The sequence below is a fragment of the Acinonyx jubatus genome, chromosome C2 (assembly GCF_027475565.1).
Source record: "Acinonyx jubatus isolate Ajub_Pintada_27869175 chromosome C2, VMU_Ajub_asm_v1.0, whole genome shotgun sequence".
NCBI classification, from domain to species: Eukaryota; Metazoa; Chordata; class Mammalia; order Carnivora; family Felidae; genus Acinonyx; species Acinonyx jubatus.
In genome coordinates this window covers 12705241-12721517 of record NC_069384.1, presented here as the reverse complement: position 1 = coordinate 12721517, position 16277 = coordinate 12705241, and the positions used below count along the sequence as shown (strand labels likewise).

The 16277-nt window shown below is 43.2% G+C and overlaps 1 long non-coding RNA gene across 1 annotated transcript; it reads left to right on the top strand.

Moving 5' to 3' along the window:
• The first annotated feature begins 5 nt into the window (after positions 1-5).
• On the top strand, positions 6-9942 carry LOC106966483 (uncharacterized). Its single transcript, XR_001428785.3, has 4 exons — positions 6-194; positions 6235-6391; positions 6684-6889; positions 7300-9942. It is a non-coding gene; the product is annotated as an uncharacterized LOC106966483 (long non-coding RNA).
• The last annotated feature ends 6335 nt before the right edge of the window (positions 9943-16277 follow it).

Sequence of the window (16277 nt, the reverse complement as noted above, 5' to 3'; positions counted from 1 at the left end):
CGGAAGGGGGCCGTGGCTGAGGGGCGGAACCTAAGGGAGAAGACACAGCTGGCAACCTGATGGTGCGCCTGCTCCTTGTCGGACTGCTCCAAGGCGGCTGTTCTTCGCTGCAGAACAGCTTGAGGAAGTTGAGGCTGCTTTTCCAGCTTTTAGGAAATTGAGGCTGCTAGAGATCTGGCGGCTGGTCTACTTGGGTAAGGGTGTTGAGCCCCTTACCTAGGGGCGGTGTCTTTGAGAAATTTACAGGTCCCAAACTAAATTACCAACCCTTCACTGAGACTTTCACAGTGGTTACTAAAGTGAATATGCCTCCCCACACACTCCACCCAGAGAGAGAGAGAGTTGGGACACACTCTTGCTTTGTACGGCCTCATTCCGCCACCCTCCGTGCTACAGCCTCTTAAATTTTAGCGTGCCTAAGAGTTACCTGGGAGCTGATTAAAACACAACTTTCCAGGCCCTGTCTTCTCGGATCTAGTTCAGGATCTAGTTCAGAAAGTCCGTCGGGCCCAAGAATTTGCCTTTGTAACAAGCTCCTAGGCGATGACCGTGCTGTCAGTATTGCCAGCTCCACTTTTGATTGCCACTGCTCTAGTCTGTCTCGTTTCCTCGAAGTGGAGAAAGAGGGGTTGTTGGGAAGCCACCTTCTCAGGTTGCTTTTGTGCACTGTTTTTGCTGGAATGAGACCCTGGAAAGGACTCTGGATCACTCAGGTTAGCAATGCAAGGAAAAAGCTGGAGAAGCGAGTGTGAACAGCAGCAGTGTTAATGGAAAGTTTGGAAGTGATTGTTGACTGGTTCCGGGAGCCAGCCATTAGCCCCTTGCATGGAGGGGGCATCCCTTATGGATGGTAAGGACAGACTTCCTCAGCTATTCACCAAAAGCCAGACTTGGAAGGACCACGTCAGGGCAGGAAAGGGTGGTGGCGAAGGGACAGCTGCATCATGGACAACTTTGCAGCATGTAGGAGAAACGGTTCCCACCAAAGACTAGATCAGCTCCTGGGACTCTCCTATACCCTAAGACACTGCCCGCTTCACTTGGTCTGCTAAACTGTTTACATAAATTTTACTTCCAATGTAGTTGCCTCTGGGCACCAGCAAAAGCAAAAGCTTTGGAGTCAGAAATGGCAGTCTGACCTAACCCTCCATTAAATAGTAACCGTGTAGCAAACTATGGAAAGGCAATTTTCCTTCCCTGAGTCTGATTCTTCATGGGTTAAATGGGTCAGTACCCCCTGGGGATTGTTAACGGGATCAAGTGATATGATAGGCTTGAAAATGCTTTAACCCTAGTGTACCATGGCCATGTTAATTAGCCTCCAATGGGAGGAAAATTGCCCTCCCTCCTATTTTTTTTTCTTTTTCTTTTCTTTTCTTTTTTTTCTTTTTTTTTTTTCTTTTTTTTTTTTTTTTTTTTGTGCAAGCAAGCCTGACCTCCCTGGACTGCTGTTTTCAAGCACAATAATAGATCTGGTACAACAGTGATACAACCCACATCTGTTCTTTAAGCAAATGGGTAGTAACCTTGGAATTCAAAGGAATGATCGCCTTGCCTCAGGCTTTGGGTTCTTATTAGCAACACTTAAATTCTATGGTGGGAGAGCCCAGTAAAGAAGGAATGCACAGCGTGGCTGCCTGAGCAGGTTCTCACCAGTGCACTTTTAGGCCCAATCCCCTAATAATAATAATAATAATAATAATAAAATTACATTTTACAGCTGTATTGCTACTAAGGTGAATATATAAATATTGTATATTAAAACATTTTCTTTAACCTAAAAGTTCCTTTTTTTCTTCTGATTTTAAAAGAAAGTAAAACATTTCTATGGGGCGGTAAAAATATCATGGGCCTTGGGCCCTGTGCCTAATGGAGAAGTCAGCCCCAATGCAAAATGAACCCCTCTCGTAGTCACAAGTATGTCTGTATTATGAGTACAAAATATTTAGATTCCCACAAAACCATATCTTACATGGGGACAAAATCAGATGCTCGAGTAAGATGACCTTGGACTGGGTGGGGCAGAGGTTTCCTGAACAACCATTCCAAACCTTCCTCTTACTTATACAGCCAGGAGATTTGCATAAGGTGTTGAGGACAAGTTTCACGTCCCCTACTGTCACCCCCAGTTCCAGGAATGGATCCCCAGAGGTTTAACCCAATGAGGGTAAGCCACCTCTCTTCCGGTCTTGGTGCAGTGATGGCTCCCACCCAAGACTTAAGCCAGTCAGCACATTAGGCACCCCTGGTGATAAGGATTGGCTCAGGTTAACAACTGAACCTGAGCTGTCAAGTTTTGACCAGAGTAAACCTCAAGACTCTTGTTCAGTGGTTAAGGGAAGGGATGTCCTCCTTGTTGCCTGGATGTGGACAAAGAAGCACATACCCAGAGTGCTTCAGGCAGTTGTCTTGAAAACACAGAGAAGGGGGGAACTGAGAGAATCAACGAGAAACGAGCCCCCAACCTCCGAACTCTTTCCATTACACGAACCAACAAATTCTCCTTATTGTAGAAGCCAGTTGGAACTGTTTTGTTCTATCCAGCAATTCAAAATGTACATCACAGTCTGACACAGTATGTCAAGATGAAGACTTTGACTGAGACTCCAAGATGCAGTAAAAATGACGTCCCAAGAGGTGTGAGAGAAGAAATCGCCTCTCTTCCTGGAAGGATCCTTCAGAGTGGATGTTGGAAAATTAATTCCCTCCTGCCCTTACGCCTCTTCCCACATTTCATCGAGATTAAGGACTAGAGAAAATAGTGACCAAGATGACGTCATAAGAAGGATTTCTTTGGAGACGGGCTGGGCTGTGAGGTCCACTTCTCCCCACTAGAGAAGGTGGAGGGTATCTGCCCCCGTTGCCTCCATCTGGCTGAGAGGAGACACTGAGGAACCATTTGCAGGGCCCGCGGGCTCCCAGGTGTTTGGGGATCCGGTGGTGGGCGGGAGAGTCGGGCTGTCGAGCTGTTTTGGTGGCACAACAGAGATGAGCCAGACAGGTTGTCAACCAGATACGGACTTTGCTGGTGGGAAGGCCACCTAGAGTCTTAAATTCTGCCCAAGATAACCTGTAAGGTTGAAGACTCTCCAGCAGTGAGCATCCCAGCGTGAAAGGGACCCTGGAGGACCAGCCCGAGGGGAGACCTTCCTGGGTCGTGGGTGGGCAGCTGCAGGTGGGAGTGCAGGGGGTTTCTGGGGGGCTAGGGGGGGGAGTTGCTTCTAACCATGCCAGGCCAGAGGGTACAAAACGAGGTTATGATGGAACCCATTCAAGTGAAAACTGTTTTGCCCCCTCTGTCCCCCATTTCAGCCTAGGAATGGAAATAGCAGGGAGCAGGTAAGACGAGAAAGAACGCAGAACCAGCCGCACTAGGGGCAGGTGTCTGCCAACAAATCCCACCTCGGGGAGGAAGATAATAACTCTTACCCTCGAGCAAAGACTACAGTCTAGATTAATATCTTGGACTGGATACTACCATTTTCTGTCACAGATTCCGTTTATAACTGAAGTAGCTGCATAATTATTTACTCCCTAAGAGAGTTACACTCAAACTGCAATAATATGGGAGGGTTTCTTTACAAAGTGTCAAATGAGAAAGGTAGAGACAGCATGTAGCAGAGATCCTCAAGGGCCCAGGAACCCATATCCATAGCCTTGACCCACAGGGATGCAGGGAGGGCATTTTCTCAAGGGAAAGAGAGCTGTGAAAAGCAGACCACGGAGGGAGGATCACCCTTCCATCAAGGGACGCAGCCAGATGAGTTGACCTGGAGAGAGGCAGGAGATTAAATTCCTGACCTTGTTCTCTTCCCTTCCTCCAGTTTCCTGCTGGAGCTCTCCATTGCCCAAGTGCAACCAGAATCCAGAGGGCACACAGCATATTGATGTGGCCCATACAAGTCTGCTTGGTGAGTGGGTCTGGAGTGGCCAATGGAGGGAACCCCGCACACAGGCTGCCCTTGTCCTCGTCCAGGGGCAAAGAACAGGCTCCCCTTACCAAGTAAGCTCTAAGAACATAGTAGGAAGCACAATTCAAAGCAAGATTTCATTTTGATTCTATCCTTCCATCCTTCTTGCTCAACATACCATTACTCAGACTACCTGATTAAATTATCATTTCTGGCTGGGTTCAAAAACCATGCACGTAAGGGGCGCCTGGGTGGCTCAGTCGGCTGAGTGCCCGACTTCAGCTCAGGTCATGATCTCACAGTTTGTGAGTCGGAGCCTCATGTCAGGCTTTATGCTGACAGCTCAGAGCCTGGAGCCTGCTTCAGATGCTGTGTCTCCCTCTCTCTCTGCCCCTCCCCTGCTCATGCTCTGTCCCTCTCTGTCTCAAAAATAAATATACGTTAAAAAAAAATTTAAAAAGCCATGGTGTGTTTAACAAATTCCAGTCTAATAAATATCTGTGGCAAGCACTAGTAGAAAGAGAGACAAAGCAAGAAAATATAACTAGGAGAGAGAAGGAACAGGAAAACAAAGGGGGAGAAGAAACAAATGAGACCTTGACAATTTTGCTGGAAGAATTTGTGCCTTTTTAAAAGCGCACCGGCAATCGAGGGAAATCAGAAATTAATGGCTGCTGGTTACCATCATGACCTAGATTGTAACTGCTACACTTCCTGACCCTTACACAAGAATGACAGTGAGGAGTGTTTGCAGGTCCCAGGGTCCATCAGCTGGTCCCACTAGTAAGTAGAGAGCTAGCCGCAGTTGAATTTGAGGACCTCTTGGTCCAACTCTTACTGGTAGAGACACTGGGAGCCAAATGGCATCCACAGCTGCCTGCCCTGACCAGCTGGCAGCCAAGAGAATGCCATGCTGGGCACTCAGTCCCCAGGGACCTTCTGGCACAATCAGAGCCCTCCTCAGGGGGATAAAATGTGCTGTGGGAAAAGTTTGGTTAGCTATTTCTATCTGTGCTGCAGGGGCGAAACAATAACTACAGGAATATGCTTCACCTTCTTCACAATCCTGATGCAGGATGTTCTTTAAATAGTTCTGTTTCCCTCTCCTATTTAATGTGTGGAATCACGCTTTTCTGGTCTTTAGCAGATATATTTAATTCTCACGCAAGTTAAAAAAGAATAAGGAGAAAAGCGTCTGATCTTCAGTAAATTCATAATATATTTGAGCTGGGGGCGAATCAGAGAAGCACTTCGTCTCCATGTCTCACTCCACAAATAGAAAGGCTGAGGCCCAGTGTGGTTTAGGAGTCCTGGATCTAATTAGCGGCAGAGATAAGTGGACATCTGGGCTGTTATATGCCCAGCACGCTTCCCCTCTTCTTGGGAAAACTACACCACCTCCTCCCTCACTCCTACAATGCTGCTCTGGTGGGCTTTCCATCCTGAAGGTCTCACTCCACGCACGTCCCATCCCAGACCACGACCTTCCTGACCACAGAGATTGGTTCGAGGTGAACAGCTGTCAGAACTAGAGCCAGTCTCAGTCCGTCCCTGGGACGTTTCATGCCAAAGTTTGGAGGGAGAGTCTTCTGCTCACCTTTCTTCTTGAATCATGATCCCAGAGCTGTCATCAGCCATGTCCCCAGCGATGTGGACCATCCTGGCATGACACTGACCCTCAGAGAGACACAAGATCAAGGGTAGCAGCCGAATCCCCATTCCCAAGGGTCTCCCTCCAGATTTGTGGGCACCCCTCACAACATGATCCCATTAAGACCCACTGGTGTTTGGGCGCCTGGGTGGCTCCGTCTGTTGAGCGTCCGACTTCAGCTCAGGTCATGATCTTGCAGTCCGTGAGTTCGAGCCCCGCATCGGGCTCTGTGCTGACAGCTCGGAGCCTGGAGCCTGCTTCGGATTCTGTGTCTCCCTCTCTCTCTGCCCCTCCCCCGCTCGCGCTCTGTCTCTGTCTCTCTCAAAAATAAACATTAAAAAAATAAAAATAAATAAAAGACCCGCTGGTGTTTAAGCGTCAGAATTGGGTTTCTGTCTACCAAGAGCCTTGACTAATACACAGGTTTCAGTCCAGAACCTAGGTCTCTGGACCCCAAGTACAGCAGTCACAGCACTATACCAAATTGTTGAAATATAACACCATATATTTGGTAGTGCCTTGTGGTTTTCAAAATACAGTCTTTCAAGGGGGCTAATTCTGGAGAATTACAATATCCTGTAAGAGAAGAATGCATTTCCAGTATAAAATTCGTAAGTCAGTCCCTCACATTCTTTCCTTTGTTTCCCCTGGTTCTTTCCATGTTTTAAACAGACAACCAGAGGAAGGACTCAGCGAATATGAGTCTTTAATGCCCGTATCAAACACCTATAAATCTCCCTTTTAACTAAGAGGAAGTTCTCCAGACTCAACAGAGACTGATCAAAAAGTGAAGACTAACTCCCAGATCTGGAGTAATACTAGAGAGACCGTAAGTATCAAAGACACAAATTATGGATCTTTAGACAGATTTGATGCAATGTTGTTGCATCCATAGTAAAAGAATTGGAAGATCAAGTTTAAGAAAATTCACAGAAAACAAAATTAGATAACTAAGAAATATAAAAGGGGGAGAAAAAGATCAAATCCATAAGCAATCAGTCCAGCAGGTCCAACATCTGACTAAAGCCAGATCAAGTGGACAGGAAAGACAAAATAAAGGAGAACAAATAAAGAAATAATACAATATAAATTCTCAGAGCTAAAATGTATGAACATTTCAGATGGAAAGGATATACCGACTGCCCAGCCCAAGGAATGAATTAATCTCACACTAAGACTTAGCATTGTGAACAATCAAAACTCCAGTGCTTCAGAGAAGATTACAAAGTTTCAAAAAGAGAAAAATCAGAGTGGCATTAGATGTCTCATCAGCAACTCAACTTCAGCAGCTAGAAAGGTCAAAGTTCAGAGGGCAAATAAGTTTCAGGTAAGTATTACATACCCACTCAAATCATGACCAGATACAGTTAACATTTTCAGACATAACTAAACTTAGAAAACATATCCTCACCACATCCTTTCTTATTCAAAAATGTGCTGCAACAAAAAATGCGAGATGCGAGGTCTCACTAAAAGAAAAGCAAATATTTAATATATGAAAAGATTCTCTACACTTATTTTTAAACTCTGCTGAAAACCAGTAGCTCACCTATCAGTTTGATAAAATCTAGAAGCTTGACAAAATAATTTGTTGTCCAGGCTATTGTCCAGGAAAACAGGTAGTTTGATACATTGCTGATAGAGACACAAATAATTATAATATCTACGGAAAGGAATTTGGTGATATCTAACACAATTACATTAGTATGTAGCCTTTGACAGAATTCTTGCTTTCAGGAATCGATTCCAAGAATATGATAAAAACACGAACACGGGCATTGCAGCGTTATTTGCAACAGCAAAGGTCGAAAACAACTCAAACATCCACCAACTGGGAACTGGAAGACTAAGTTGTACTGTACCCATAAAATGGCGGCATTATGCATCTGTGAAAAAGAAAAAAATCTCTCTCCATGCCACGAGAGATCTCCAGAATAAGCTGGTAAGTGAAAAAGGCAAGGTTTAAAGAAATGAAGTTTGCTATTTGACATTCCAAAATGGGGGAAGAGAAAGACTGAATACTTATACTTTTAAAAGTCGAAGGATAAACTGAAAACTTTTAGAAAGTACTTACTTGATTGAAAGTTACAGGAAGGGAGGACAGGAACAGAAGCTAGAGTTCTACGAATATACCTTATTTTGTGTCTTTGACTTTGGAATCGTGACTATTTTACATAATTGTAAAACCAAAATTTTTAAAAAGCAATCTCTAAATATTGAAATATTTAATATATTTAGTGGGTGGCAGCCTTCACAGTGAGAACTGTTTCACGTGACTTTAAAACATAAATTTGACTATACATATCTTATAGGAGATACTCAAATAACGACAACAACAAAATTGCCCCCTTCATAAAAAGTCTCAACTGGTTTCTAGTAATCATATTGCTCCTATTGTTGATACTGAAATTGTTATTCCAAGACTATTTGTGTGTATATTATATACTGAATAATTATGTTAGTATTGTTTGGAATAGGATATTAGGTTTTGGAGTAGAGGTACAGCTAAGTATGATAGGGTTAAGTAAAACTCTACAGTTGTGATTCCGGATTGTAAGTATTGGTATGAACTCATGATGTTTTTATATCTTAAAAAATAAATATACCCTAGCTCCCTACATTGAATAGACCTGAATACATAATCAACCCAATAGCAGTAAGCACCTCTAGCACCCAGATTATGATAGCTAAACACCATTTTCTATAAATGAAACCAGGAGTCCTTGGAGACATAGCTGAATCCATGGTCTAGGGTAAGAAAGAGACAAATTGAGCCTGGACCATCTTGTCATTCCAGAAGGAAGGAAACTATAAAACCCAAGGCAAAGCCAACTACTAATGTAACCAACATGAAGAGGCTCTCACTGTCCACATAGGTAATTTCTGCATCAGTAATAATAACAGCTATAATGAATTGGAACATCAAATAGATTTAATGGCATGAACTCATAATGACTTAAAAAATGTCCTCTCACTGTTCACTGGGAGAGGCTGGAAAACCCAATCAATATTTTGAAAACTGGCGATTAAACAAACAAGTAAATCAAACATCTATCCCACCTTCATATGAATTGTTCCTCAGGTAAGTGAATAGTCATGAAGGAAGGTTTCTCTTTTCTGTTTATTTTTTAAAGAACAGTAGCTAATGAATGAAGAAGGAGATAGACGAAGGTGGTCACCATTTTTACAACACTTTAACACATTAAAGAATTGCATCAAGGGTTAATCACTGATTGGTAATATCACAAAAAAAGAGACAACCAGACATTACGTGCCTCTCAAAGGAAGGACACCACACCACCTGTGAGGTACTCTTGCCAAAAAAAAAAAAAAAAAAAAAATCAAACCATAGTCTGGTCCAGCCTCTAGCTCTAACTTTACTTTCCAGCAAATACGGGGCATGGGGAACATGACTAACTCCACCATGGCACCCAACTGGCAAGCTCTTCAGGACATAGAACCAATTTCCTCAACAGATAAATTGCAAGTTTAAAAAGAGAGAGAGAGAGAAAGAGAGAGAAGGATGAGGGAGAAAGAACCTGTAAATTTAAGTAGACTTCAGAGTCATAGCAACCAACAGCAACATATGCACCTTATTTATTTGTTCCTGATTTGAGCATATTAACTGTAAAAGAAATTATGAGACAAACAGGGAAAATTTGAACATTGACTGGATTATGGATGCAATTAGATAATTATTATTAAATTATAGGTGGGATAAGAGTTTTATGGCTTTATTAAAAAAAAAAAAAGAATCCTCTGGGATTGCTTGGGTGGCTCAGTTGGTTAAGCATCCAACTCTAGATTTGGGCTCAGGTCTTGATCTAGTGGTTGGTGGGATCCAGCCCTGTGTCGGGCTCTGCACTGATAGCACAAAGCCAGCTCGGGGTTCTTTCTCTCTCCCTCTCCGCTCCCTTTGCCCTTCCCAGCTTGTGCACACGCTCTCTTTCTCTCTCAAAATAAATAAACTTAAAAAAAAAAAAAGAATCCTCCAAACTATTTGCATGCCAAAATATGTATAAAATTTTTGCATACCAAAATATTTACAGATGAAGTGAAATATTTAGAATTTGCTTCACAGTAGTCCAGAATGGGGGGCGGGGGAGTGGATGGGGGTACAGATGAAACTCAATTAGCCACATCTTGATCGTTGTTGAAGCTGAGTGATGGTTACATGGAGTTTTATTACTCTGTTTTTGCTGTTTTTGGAAATGTTTGAAATTGCCTATGACAAAAATAAATTTTTTAAGTCACGTAAAGTTTGTACTCACTCTGTTATATCCCCATGTTTGCCTCATATTAAAATGTAACTCTTTACCGAAAATCGCTCTGTTCAATTCCTATGCTTACATGTAACTCTTTACTAAAAATCTTTGAGGAAAATGGACACTCTAGAGAAAAGTGCTGTGCTTATTTTAAGGCTTTGTGTGTCCACAACATAGCATTGTTTGCTCACATGTGTTAGGCTGAAGAATAGCAAAGCAAGAAAACAAATTCTCCCCCACTCCCTCTCCAGGGTCACCGGAAGGAACCAGCCCTAGCAACACCTTAATTTGTAGCACCCCGAGACTCATTTTCTGACTCCCAGGACCATAAGATAATAAATCTGTGTCGTTTGAAGCCACCAAGTTTGTGGTAATTGGTTGTGCCAGCTGTAGGGCATGAATACACCCCAGTTTGCAAGTCCCACAGGTACTGGGCAGGGCAGGAAGGCTGTCCCACCTGTCTGCACCCCAGCTTTCTGCCTGGGAAATGGGGCTCCCAGCAGCTGAGGTGGAAAGTTGTGAGAATCACACAAAGTGCTCAGGTCCTCGATCAGTAAATGTCTGTTCTCCCTTCTTAACGTTTCGTCCTCTTACCTTCTCCCCTTCGCTCAATCTCTAGTCACAATGACAGCTAACAAGTGTGCACGTTTCCTACAAAAGAAAACACTGTTGGGGCACCTGGGTGGCTCAGTTCTTTGAGCACCAGACACTTGGTTTTGGCTCAAGTCATGATACCAGGGTCATGGGATCGAGCCCCAAGCCCAGCTCCTCCCTGAGTGTGGAGCCTCTTTGGGATTCTCTTTCTCCCTCTGCTACTCTCCCACTTGCCCACACTCTTTCTCTCTCTTTTTCAAAATAAATAAACATTTACAAAAGAAAACACCGTTGGAAAAACAACTTCACCTCCAAGCTTTGGGTTATAAATTAAAATGAGAAGAAAAACAATGCCAACAGACAAGGTCTTTGAGGTAGTTGCTGATATAACTATGTTGCTATTATCTCGGAGAGTTGACCTTGATGGGAGTATTAGTTCTTACACATGTCAAAGGGGGGAAACATTTTTTTATGTTTATTTATTTTGTGAGAGAGAATGAGAGAGAGTGGGGAAGTGGGCAGAGAGAAGGAGAGAGTGAGAATCCCAAGTAGGCTCCCCACTGTCAGCACAGCTTAACCAACTGAGCCACCCAGGTGCTTTCTGGTTTTCCCATGGAAAAAACAAATGGTTAACTGATAGAGATCGCGGTCATGCAGAACAGGAGTCTCCATCAGTTTGCAGCTGTCTTAATGATTCACAAGGAAAAGGGCTATCTCCAGAAACCCACAGACTCAATTTCCTGGAGTCCTAAGATTGCCTTCCCCTTCACTGGACAGAAAACCTTGTATCGTCAGTCACTCCTCACAAGTGAAAATTCCAAACGAATGGAATTCAATTATGATCAACTTGAAAATGTATGAAGGAAGGAGGGAAAGGAAGAGGAAAGGAGAAAGAGGAAGGAAGCAAGGGCTAGAGGCAGTTAGTTAGGTTCTAACAGGATACTGGAAGGCAAAGGGGAAGTCACAGGCAGCTATTCGGAGAGATGGATAGATAGATAGATAGATAGATAGATAGATAGATAGATAGATCTCCTTAGGAAACAGATAGATCTCTTTAGGAGATAGATAGATAGATAGATAGATAGATAGATAGATAGATAGATCGATCCTCCTATTGGCTCTGTTTCTCTAGAGAACTCTGACAGAAGGAAATAACACTGAAGGAAAGAAAGAAAAGAAAAGGGTAAAGTTATCTACAATTCCTTTATTTAAAAAAGGCTACATGAAGATAGAAAGCCCTCCCCTAAACCCCAACCAACCTCCTAACTTCGATCCATAGATTTACTTCTACAAATTTGACATTTAGGAAAGTCTATAAGCTTCCGCAAGCCATGTCCCAGCCTCACTTCCCCGGAGGTGGACCCAGGAACGAAACCAGGCTCCGGATCACCCAGCAGGCAGGCCCCGCGGCGCGCTTGGGACACGGTCAAGCAGAACCCCGCCCGCCATACCTTGCTGACAAACTGCACTCATGAAGAAGAACTCCTTCAAACCGAAGTGTACATTCCCAACACTAACAGATACCATTCTGTAGATAGAGGCAATTGACCTGACTTGTTTTGCTTTTGTTTTGGAATTGGCCCTTTTTAAAACAGCATTTACTTTGTTTACAGATCAGGTAAATTTACATACAGCAAAGAACACAACTCTTAAGTGTACAATTCGGTGAGTTTTGAAAAATGCATATACTTAAACAACTCGCATCTGTGTTGAAGCAGAAAACTGCCATCGCACCCAGAGAGTTCCCTCTGGTCTCTCCACGACTGCCACCCCCAGACACAACCAATTGAACAAATGGTTTCTGCAGTTTTGCCCTTTGCAGAATCACACATATATGGAATCGTACTGTACGAGGCTGTATGTGCCTGACTTCTTTCCTTCAGAGTGGCTGTACCATTTTGCATTTCCATGAGCAGTGTTTGAGATTTCCAGTTGTTCTGTATATTCACCAACATTTAGCGCTGTCGGTATTTTTTCATTTTACCCATTCTGTTACGTATAGAGGGATCTCCTGATTTTATTTGCATTTCCCTGATGACTAATGATGTTAAACATTTTTTAAAAATTTAACATTTTTTATTATTTATTTTCGAGAGACAGAGAGAGAGTGCACGTGGGGTAAGGGCAGAGAGAGGGAGACACAGAATCCGAAGCAGGCTCCAGGTTCTGGAGCTGTCAGCACAGAGCCTGATGTGGGGCTCGAACCCATGAACCATGAGATCATGACCTGAGCCCAAGTTGGACTCTTAACCAACTGAGCCACCCAGGGGCCTCAGTAATCTCCTCTTTTTATAAGGACACCAGTGTATTGGATTAGGGCCCCCCTAACAGCCTCATTTTAATTTCCTCTTTAAAGACCCTATCCCCAAATATAGTCACATTCTGAGGTATTGGGGGTTAGGGCCCCAACATATAATTGAGAGGTTACACAATTCAACCCACAGCAATAGAGCTGTTTATGTTCTATATGAATTTGGGGATTTTTGTCTAGTTATTCTACCAAAGATTAACATTGTGATGTTTAAAACCCAACTTTGTAGATTTTCCTTACTCCATTTAGTTCTATGCGTTCTTGTTTCATATGTTATACTCTCTCATTAGGAACACAAGATGTTTTTACTGTTAGGCTTTCTTCGAGTTAAATTTTATCCCGGCATGGTATGCTATGCGTAGGTGTGATTTTCTTTCTATTTATTCCCTTTGGGGTTTGTCAAGCATCTTAAATCCCCAAATTTGTTTTTCAACCAATTTAGGGAATTTCCAGCCATTTTTTCTTCAAATTTTTTTCTGCCCCGTTTTCTCTTTCCTGCCCTTTGGGATACCATTTACATATATATAAGGCAACTTTCTACTATCTCATGTATCACAAGAGCACCCATTTTCTAAATCTTTCCCTTGGTTTCTTGGGTTGGAGAAGTTCTAATTACTGTTCCTCTGTTCCCCCACCATACCGACTGCTGCCGTCTTCATCACCGTAAATTTTTCATTATATAGAATCTATACTTTTCAGGTCTGGATTTTCCATTTGTTTTCTTGTCCTTGTGGTTAGGTTCCCTTTCTTTGCTCAGATTCCCCCATTTGTTCATTAATTTGGGTCATATTTTCTATTTAGGTCTTTGGCGGACATATAACAGCTGCTTTAAGGTCCTTGTCTGCTAATTCCAGTATCTAGATGACCTTGGAGCTGGTTTCAATTGACTTCCTCTTCTCCAGACCGGAAGTCACGGCTTTCCCGTGTCTTTGTAATTCCAGTGGTTTTTTTATGGTATAGTGAACACTGTGGATGACATGTCCTTTCCAGATTCTGTAACTGCTATCTGTGGGTCAGTGTGATGCATTCCATGCCACAATTATTGAGAACCATTTGACTGGGCTTTAATTTCATAATGTTGCATGCCAAGGACGTGGATTAGTTGACGACTGCATCATTCTTTGCAGCCTTAAGATTTCTGGTTATTAGGAATAAGTTTTTGTTTATCTCATGGAAAGCTTTTAGTATGATTGAGACTATCAACAAATACTGATATCATAGCTACTGAGTAAAGCATGGGCTCTGTCTTCAAAAACTGTAAAAGATAGCTAGGGAAGCTAGGATGTGTCCAGAAGTGAATTTTAAAATGTGGTAGACCTTACTAAAATAGCTAAGCATGAAAAGGATTGACAATGCTAATGTTGGTGATGAGGTGGAACACGGAAACTCTCGTGTTTTATCAATTACGTTTTTCTGTGTAACAAATCACTCCAAAATGAGTGGCTTAAAGAAACAACAACTCAATTAGCTCAAAATCTCACAGTTCTGAAGATTAGCTCAGCAAGGTGGTCATTGGGTTTTTGCTGTGCTCCATCATGGGTCCGCAGTTAGCTGCTGGTCAGAGAGGGTGCTCTGCTCCGAAGGGTCAATTGGCTATTGACTGGGTGACGTGTCTCTGATCATCCAGCATGCTAACTTGAGCTTATTCACACAGTAACTGGGCAGGGGCCTGGGAAAGTGGACACGTGGAAGGCTTCCGAAGGCCCTGGCCTGGAGCGTCTCATACAATTTCTTAATAGTTGTATTAGTCAAAGCCAAAACAAGTCACAAGGTCAGCCCACATTTGAAGGATGGAGAAATATGCTTTGTGTTTTTGATGGGAGGAGATACAAAGTCTCAGTGTATACAAGGAAAAGAATTGTAGCTCTTCTTGCAAGATGACATATATTTATTACTTGTGGGGATGTAAATTGGTACTGATGCTTTTTTTTTTTTTTTTTAGTGTTTATTTATTTTTCAGAGAGAGACATACAGAGTGTGAGCAGGAGAAGGGCAGAGAGAGAGGGAGACACAGAATTCGAGGCAGGCTCCAGGCTCCGAGCTGTTAGCACAGAGCCCGACGCGGGGCTCAAACTCACCAAGGGTGAGATCATGACCTGAGCTGAAGTCGGATGCTCAACCAACTGAGCCCTCCAGGTGCCCCGGTACTGATGCTTTTGAAGACTATTTAGCTATACCTAGTAAAGCTATCAATTCCACTTCTGATATATACTCAAGAGACATTAGTGCTTATGTCCACCAAATACATGGGAAAAAAATGTTCTCCGTCCATTTTTATTCATAATAGCCAAAACCAGGAAGCAATGTAAATGTTCATCAATAGAAAAATGGAGAAATAAATTATGGAATATTCATACGATGGAATACCATATGGAAAAGAAATAACAAATGACCGCACAGGCAACCATTTGTTGAATAAAAGAACCAGACACAAAAGGAGACATACTGTATTATTGTATGATTAGATTTAGTTGAGGTTCGAAATTGGGCAAAACTACCTGTGACCATCAGAGTCAGTACAGTGGTTTCCTTGGTCTGGGCGGGGGGTAGTGGAGGGTTTTTAATGTTTATTTATTTATTTTGAGAGAGAGAGAGAAGGAGAGCACAAGCAGGGGAGAGGCAGAGAGAGAAGGAGAGAATCCCAAGGAGGCTCTGCACTGTCAGCACAGGGCCCAGCACGGGGCTTGAACTCATGAATGTGAGATCATGACCTGAGCCGAAATCGAGAGTTGGACATTTCACTGACTGAGCCACCCAGGCGCCCCAGGAATGCTCTATATCTTGATGTGAGTGATGGTCGTGTGTGAGTGTGAGTGTATGTGTGTGTGGGGGTGTATGTGATATTCGTCAGGCTCTGTCTGTAAGATTTATGCATTCAATTTACTGTAAGTTATACCTCAATTTAAAACAATTTTTTAAAGGGTGGTGGCGATGACAAATACATGTGATTGGAGTGGAGAGCAGGGAGGGGCACTGGGGCCTGGCACGTCCAGAGGTCGTTTGGGGCCCTGGGGAACTACACTTGAAGGAACCAGGAGGTAGCAGGCTTTGGGGACTGGCAGAGAGAAGGTCAACCACTCCCACCTGACTCGGCTACCCTGACGCTCTGCGTCCATTCCACCTGCCAATCTTGCCAACCCTCTTGACTCCAACCTTCCGACCTTCTAGAATGAGAAAATTAAAAAACGACAGTGACTTGAACAGATACACGCCAAACTGCTCAAAAAAGTATCAAAACACGTACAACCCAAGCTGAGGAAGAGCCGGTGGCATAACTGTTTTTCTGTTTTGACACACCCTTAAAAGTCGGACACACCAACCCTATCGTCCCTGCAGAAGTTTTTAGTGTCGTGTCGGGGGTAGTGTGCTGGGGGAACGGTAAAGTCCTCAGCAAACACAGATGGATAGCTGCACACTATCGATGCCCAGCTTGACTCTGGAATGTAGACCGGAAACAACCAACAGTTGGCATCTTGGAGGGAAAGGCCCCGTCATTCTGGGAATTTGGACTTCCTCACTGATTCTCTGGGAGGCTACACTCTCTG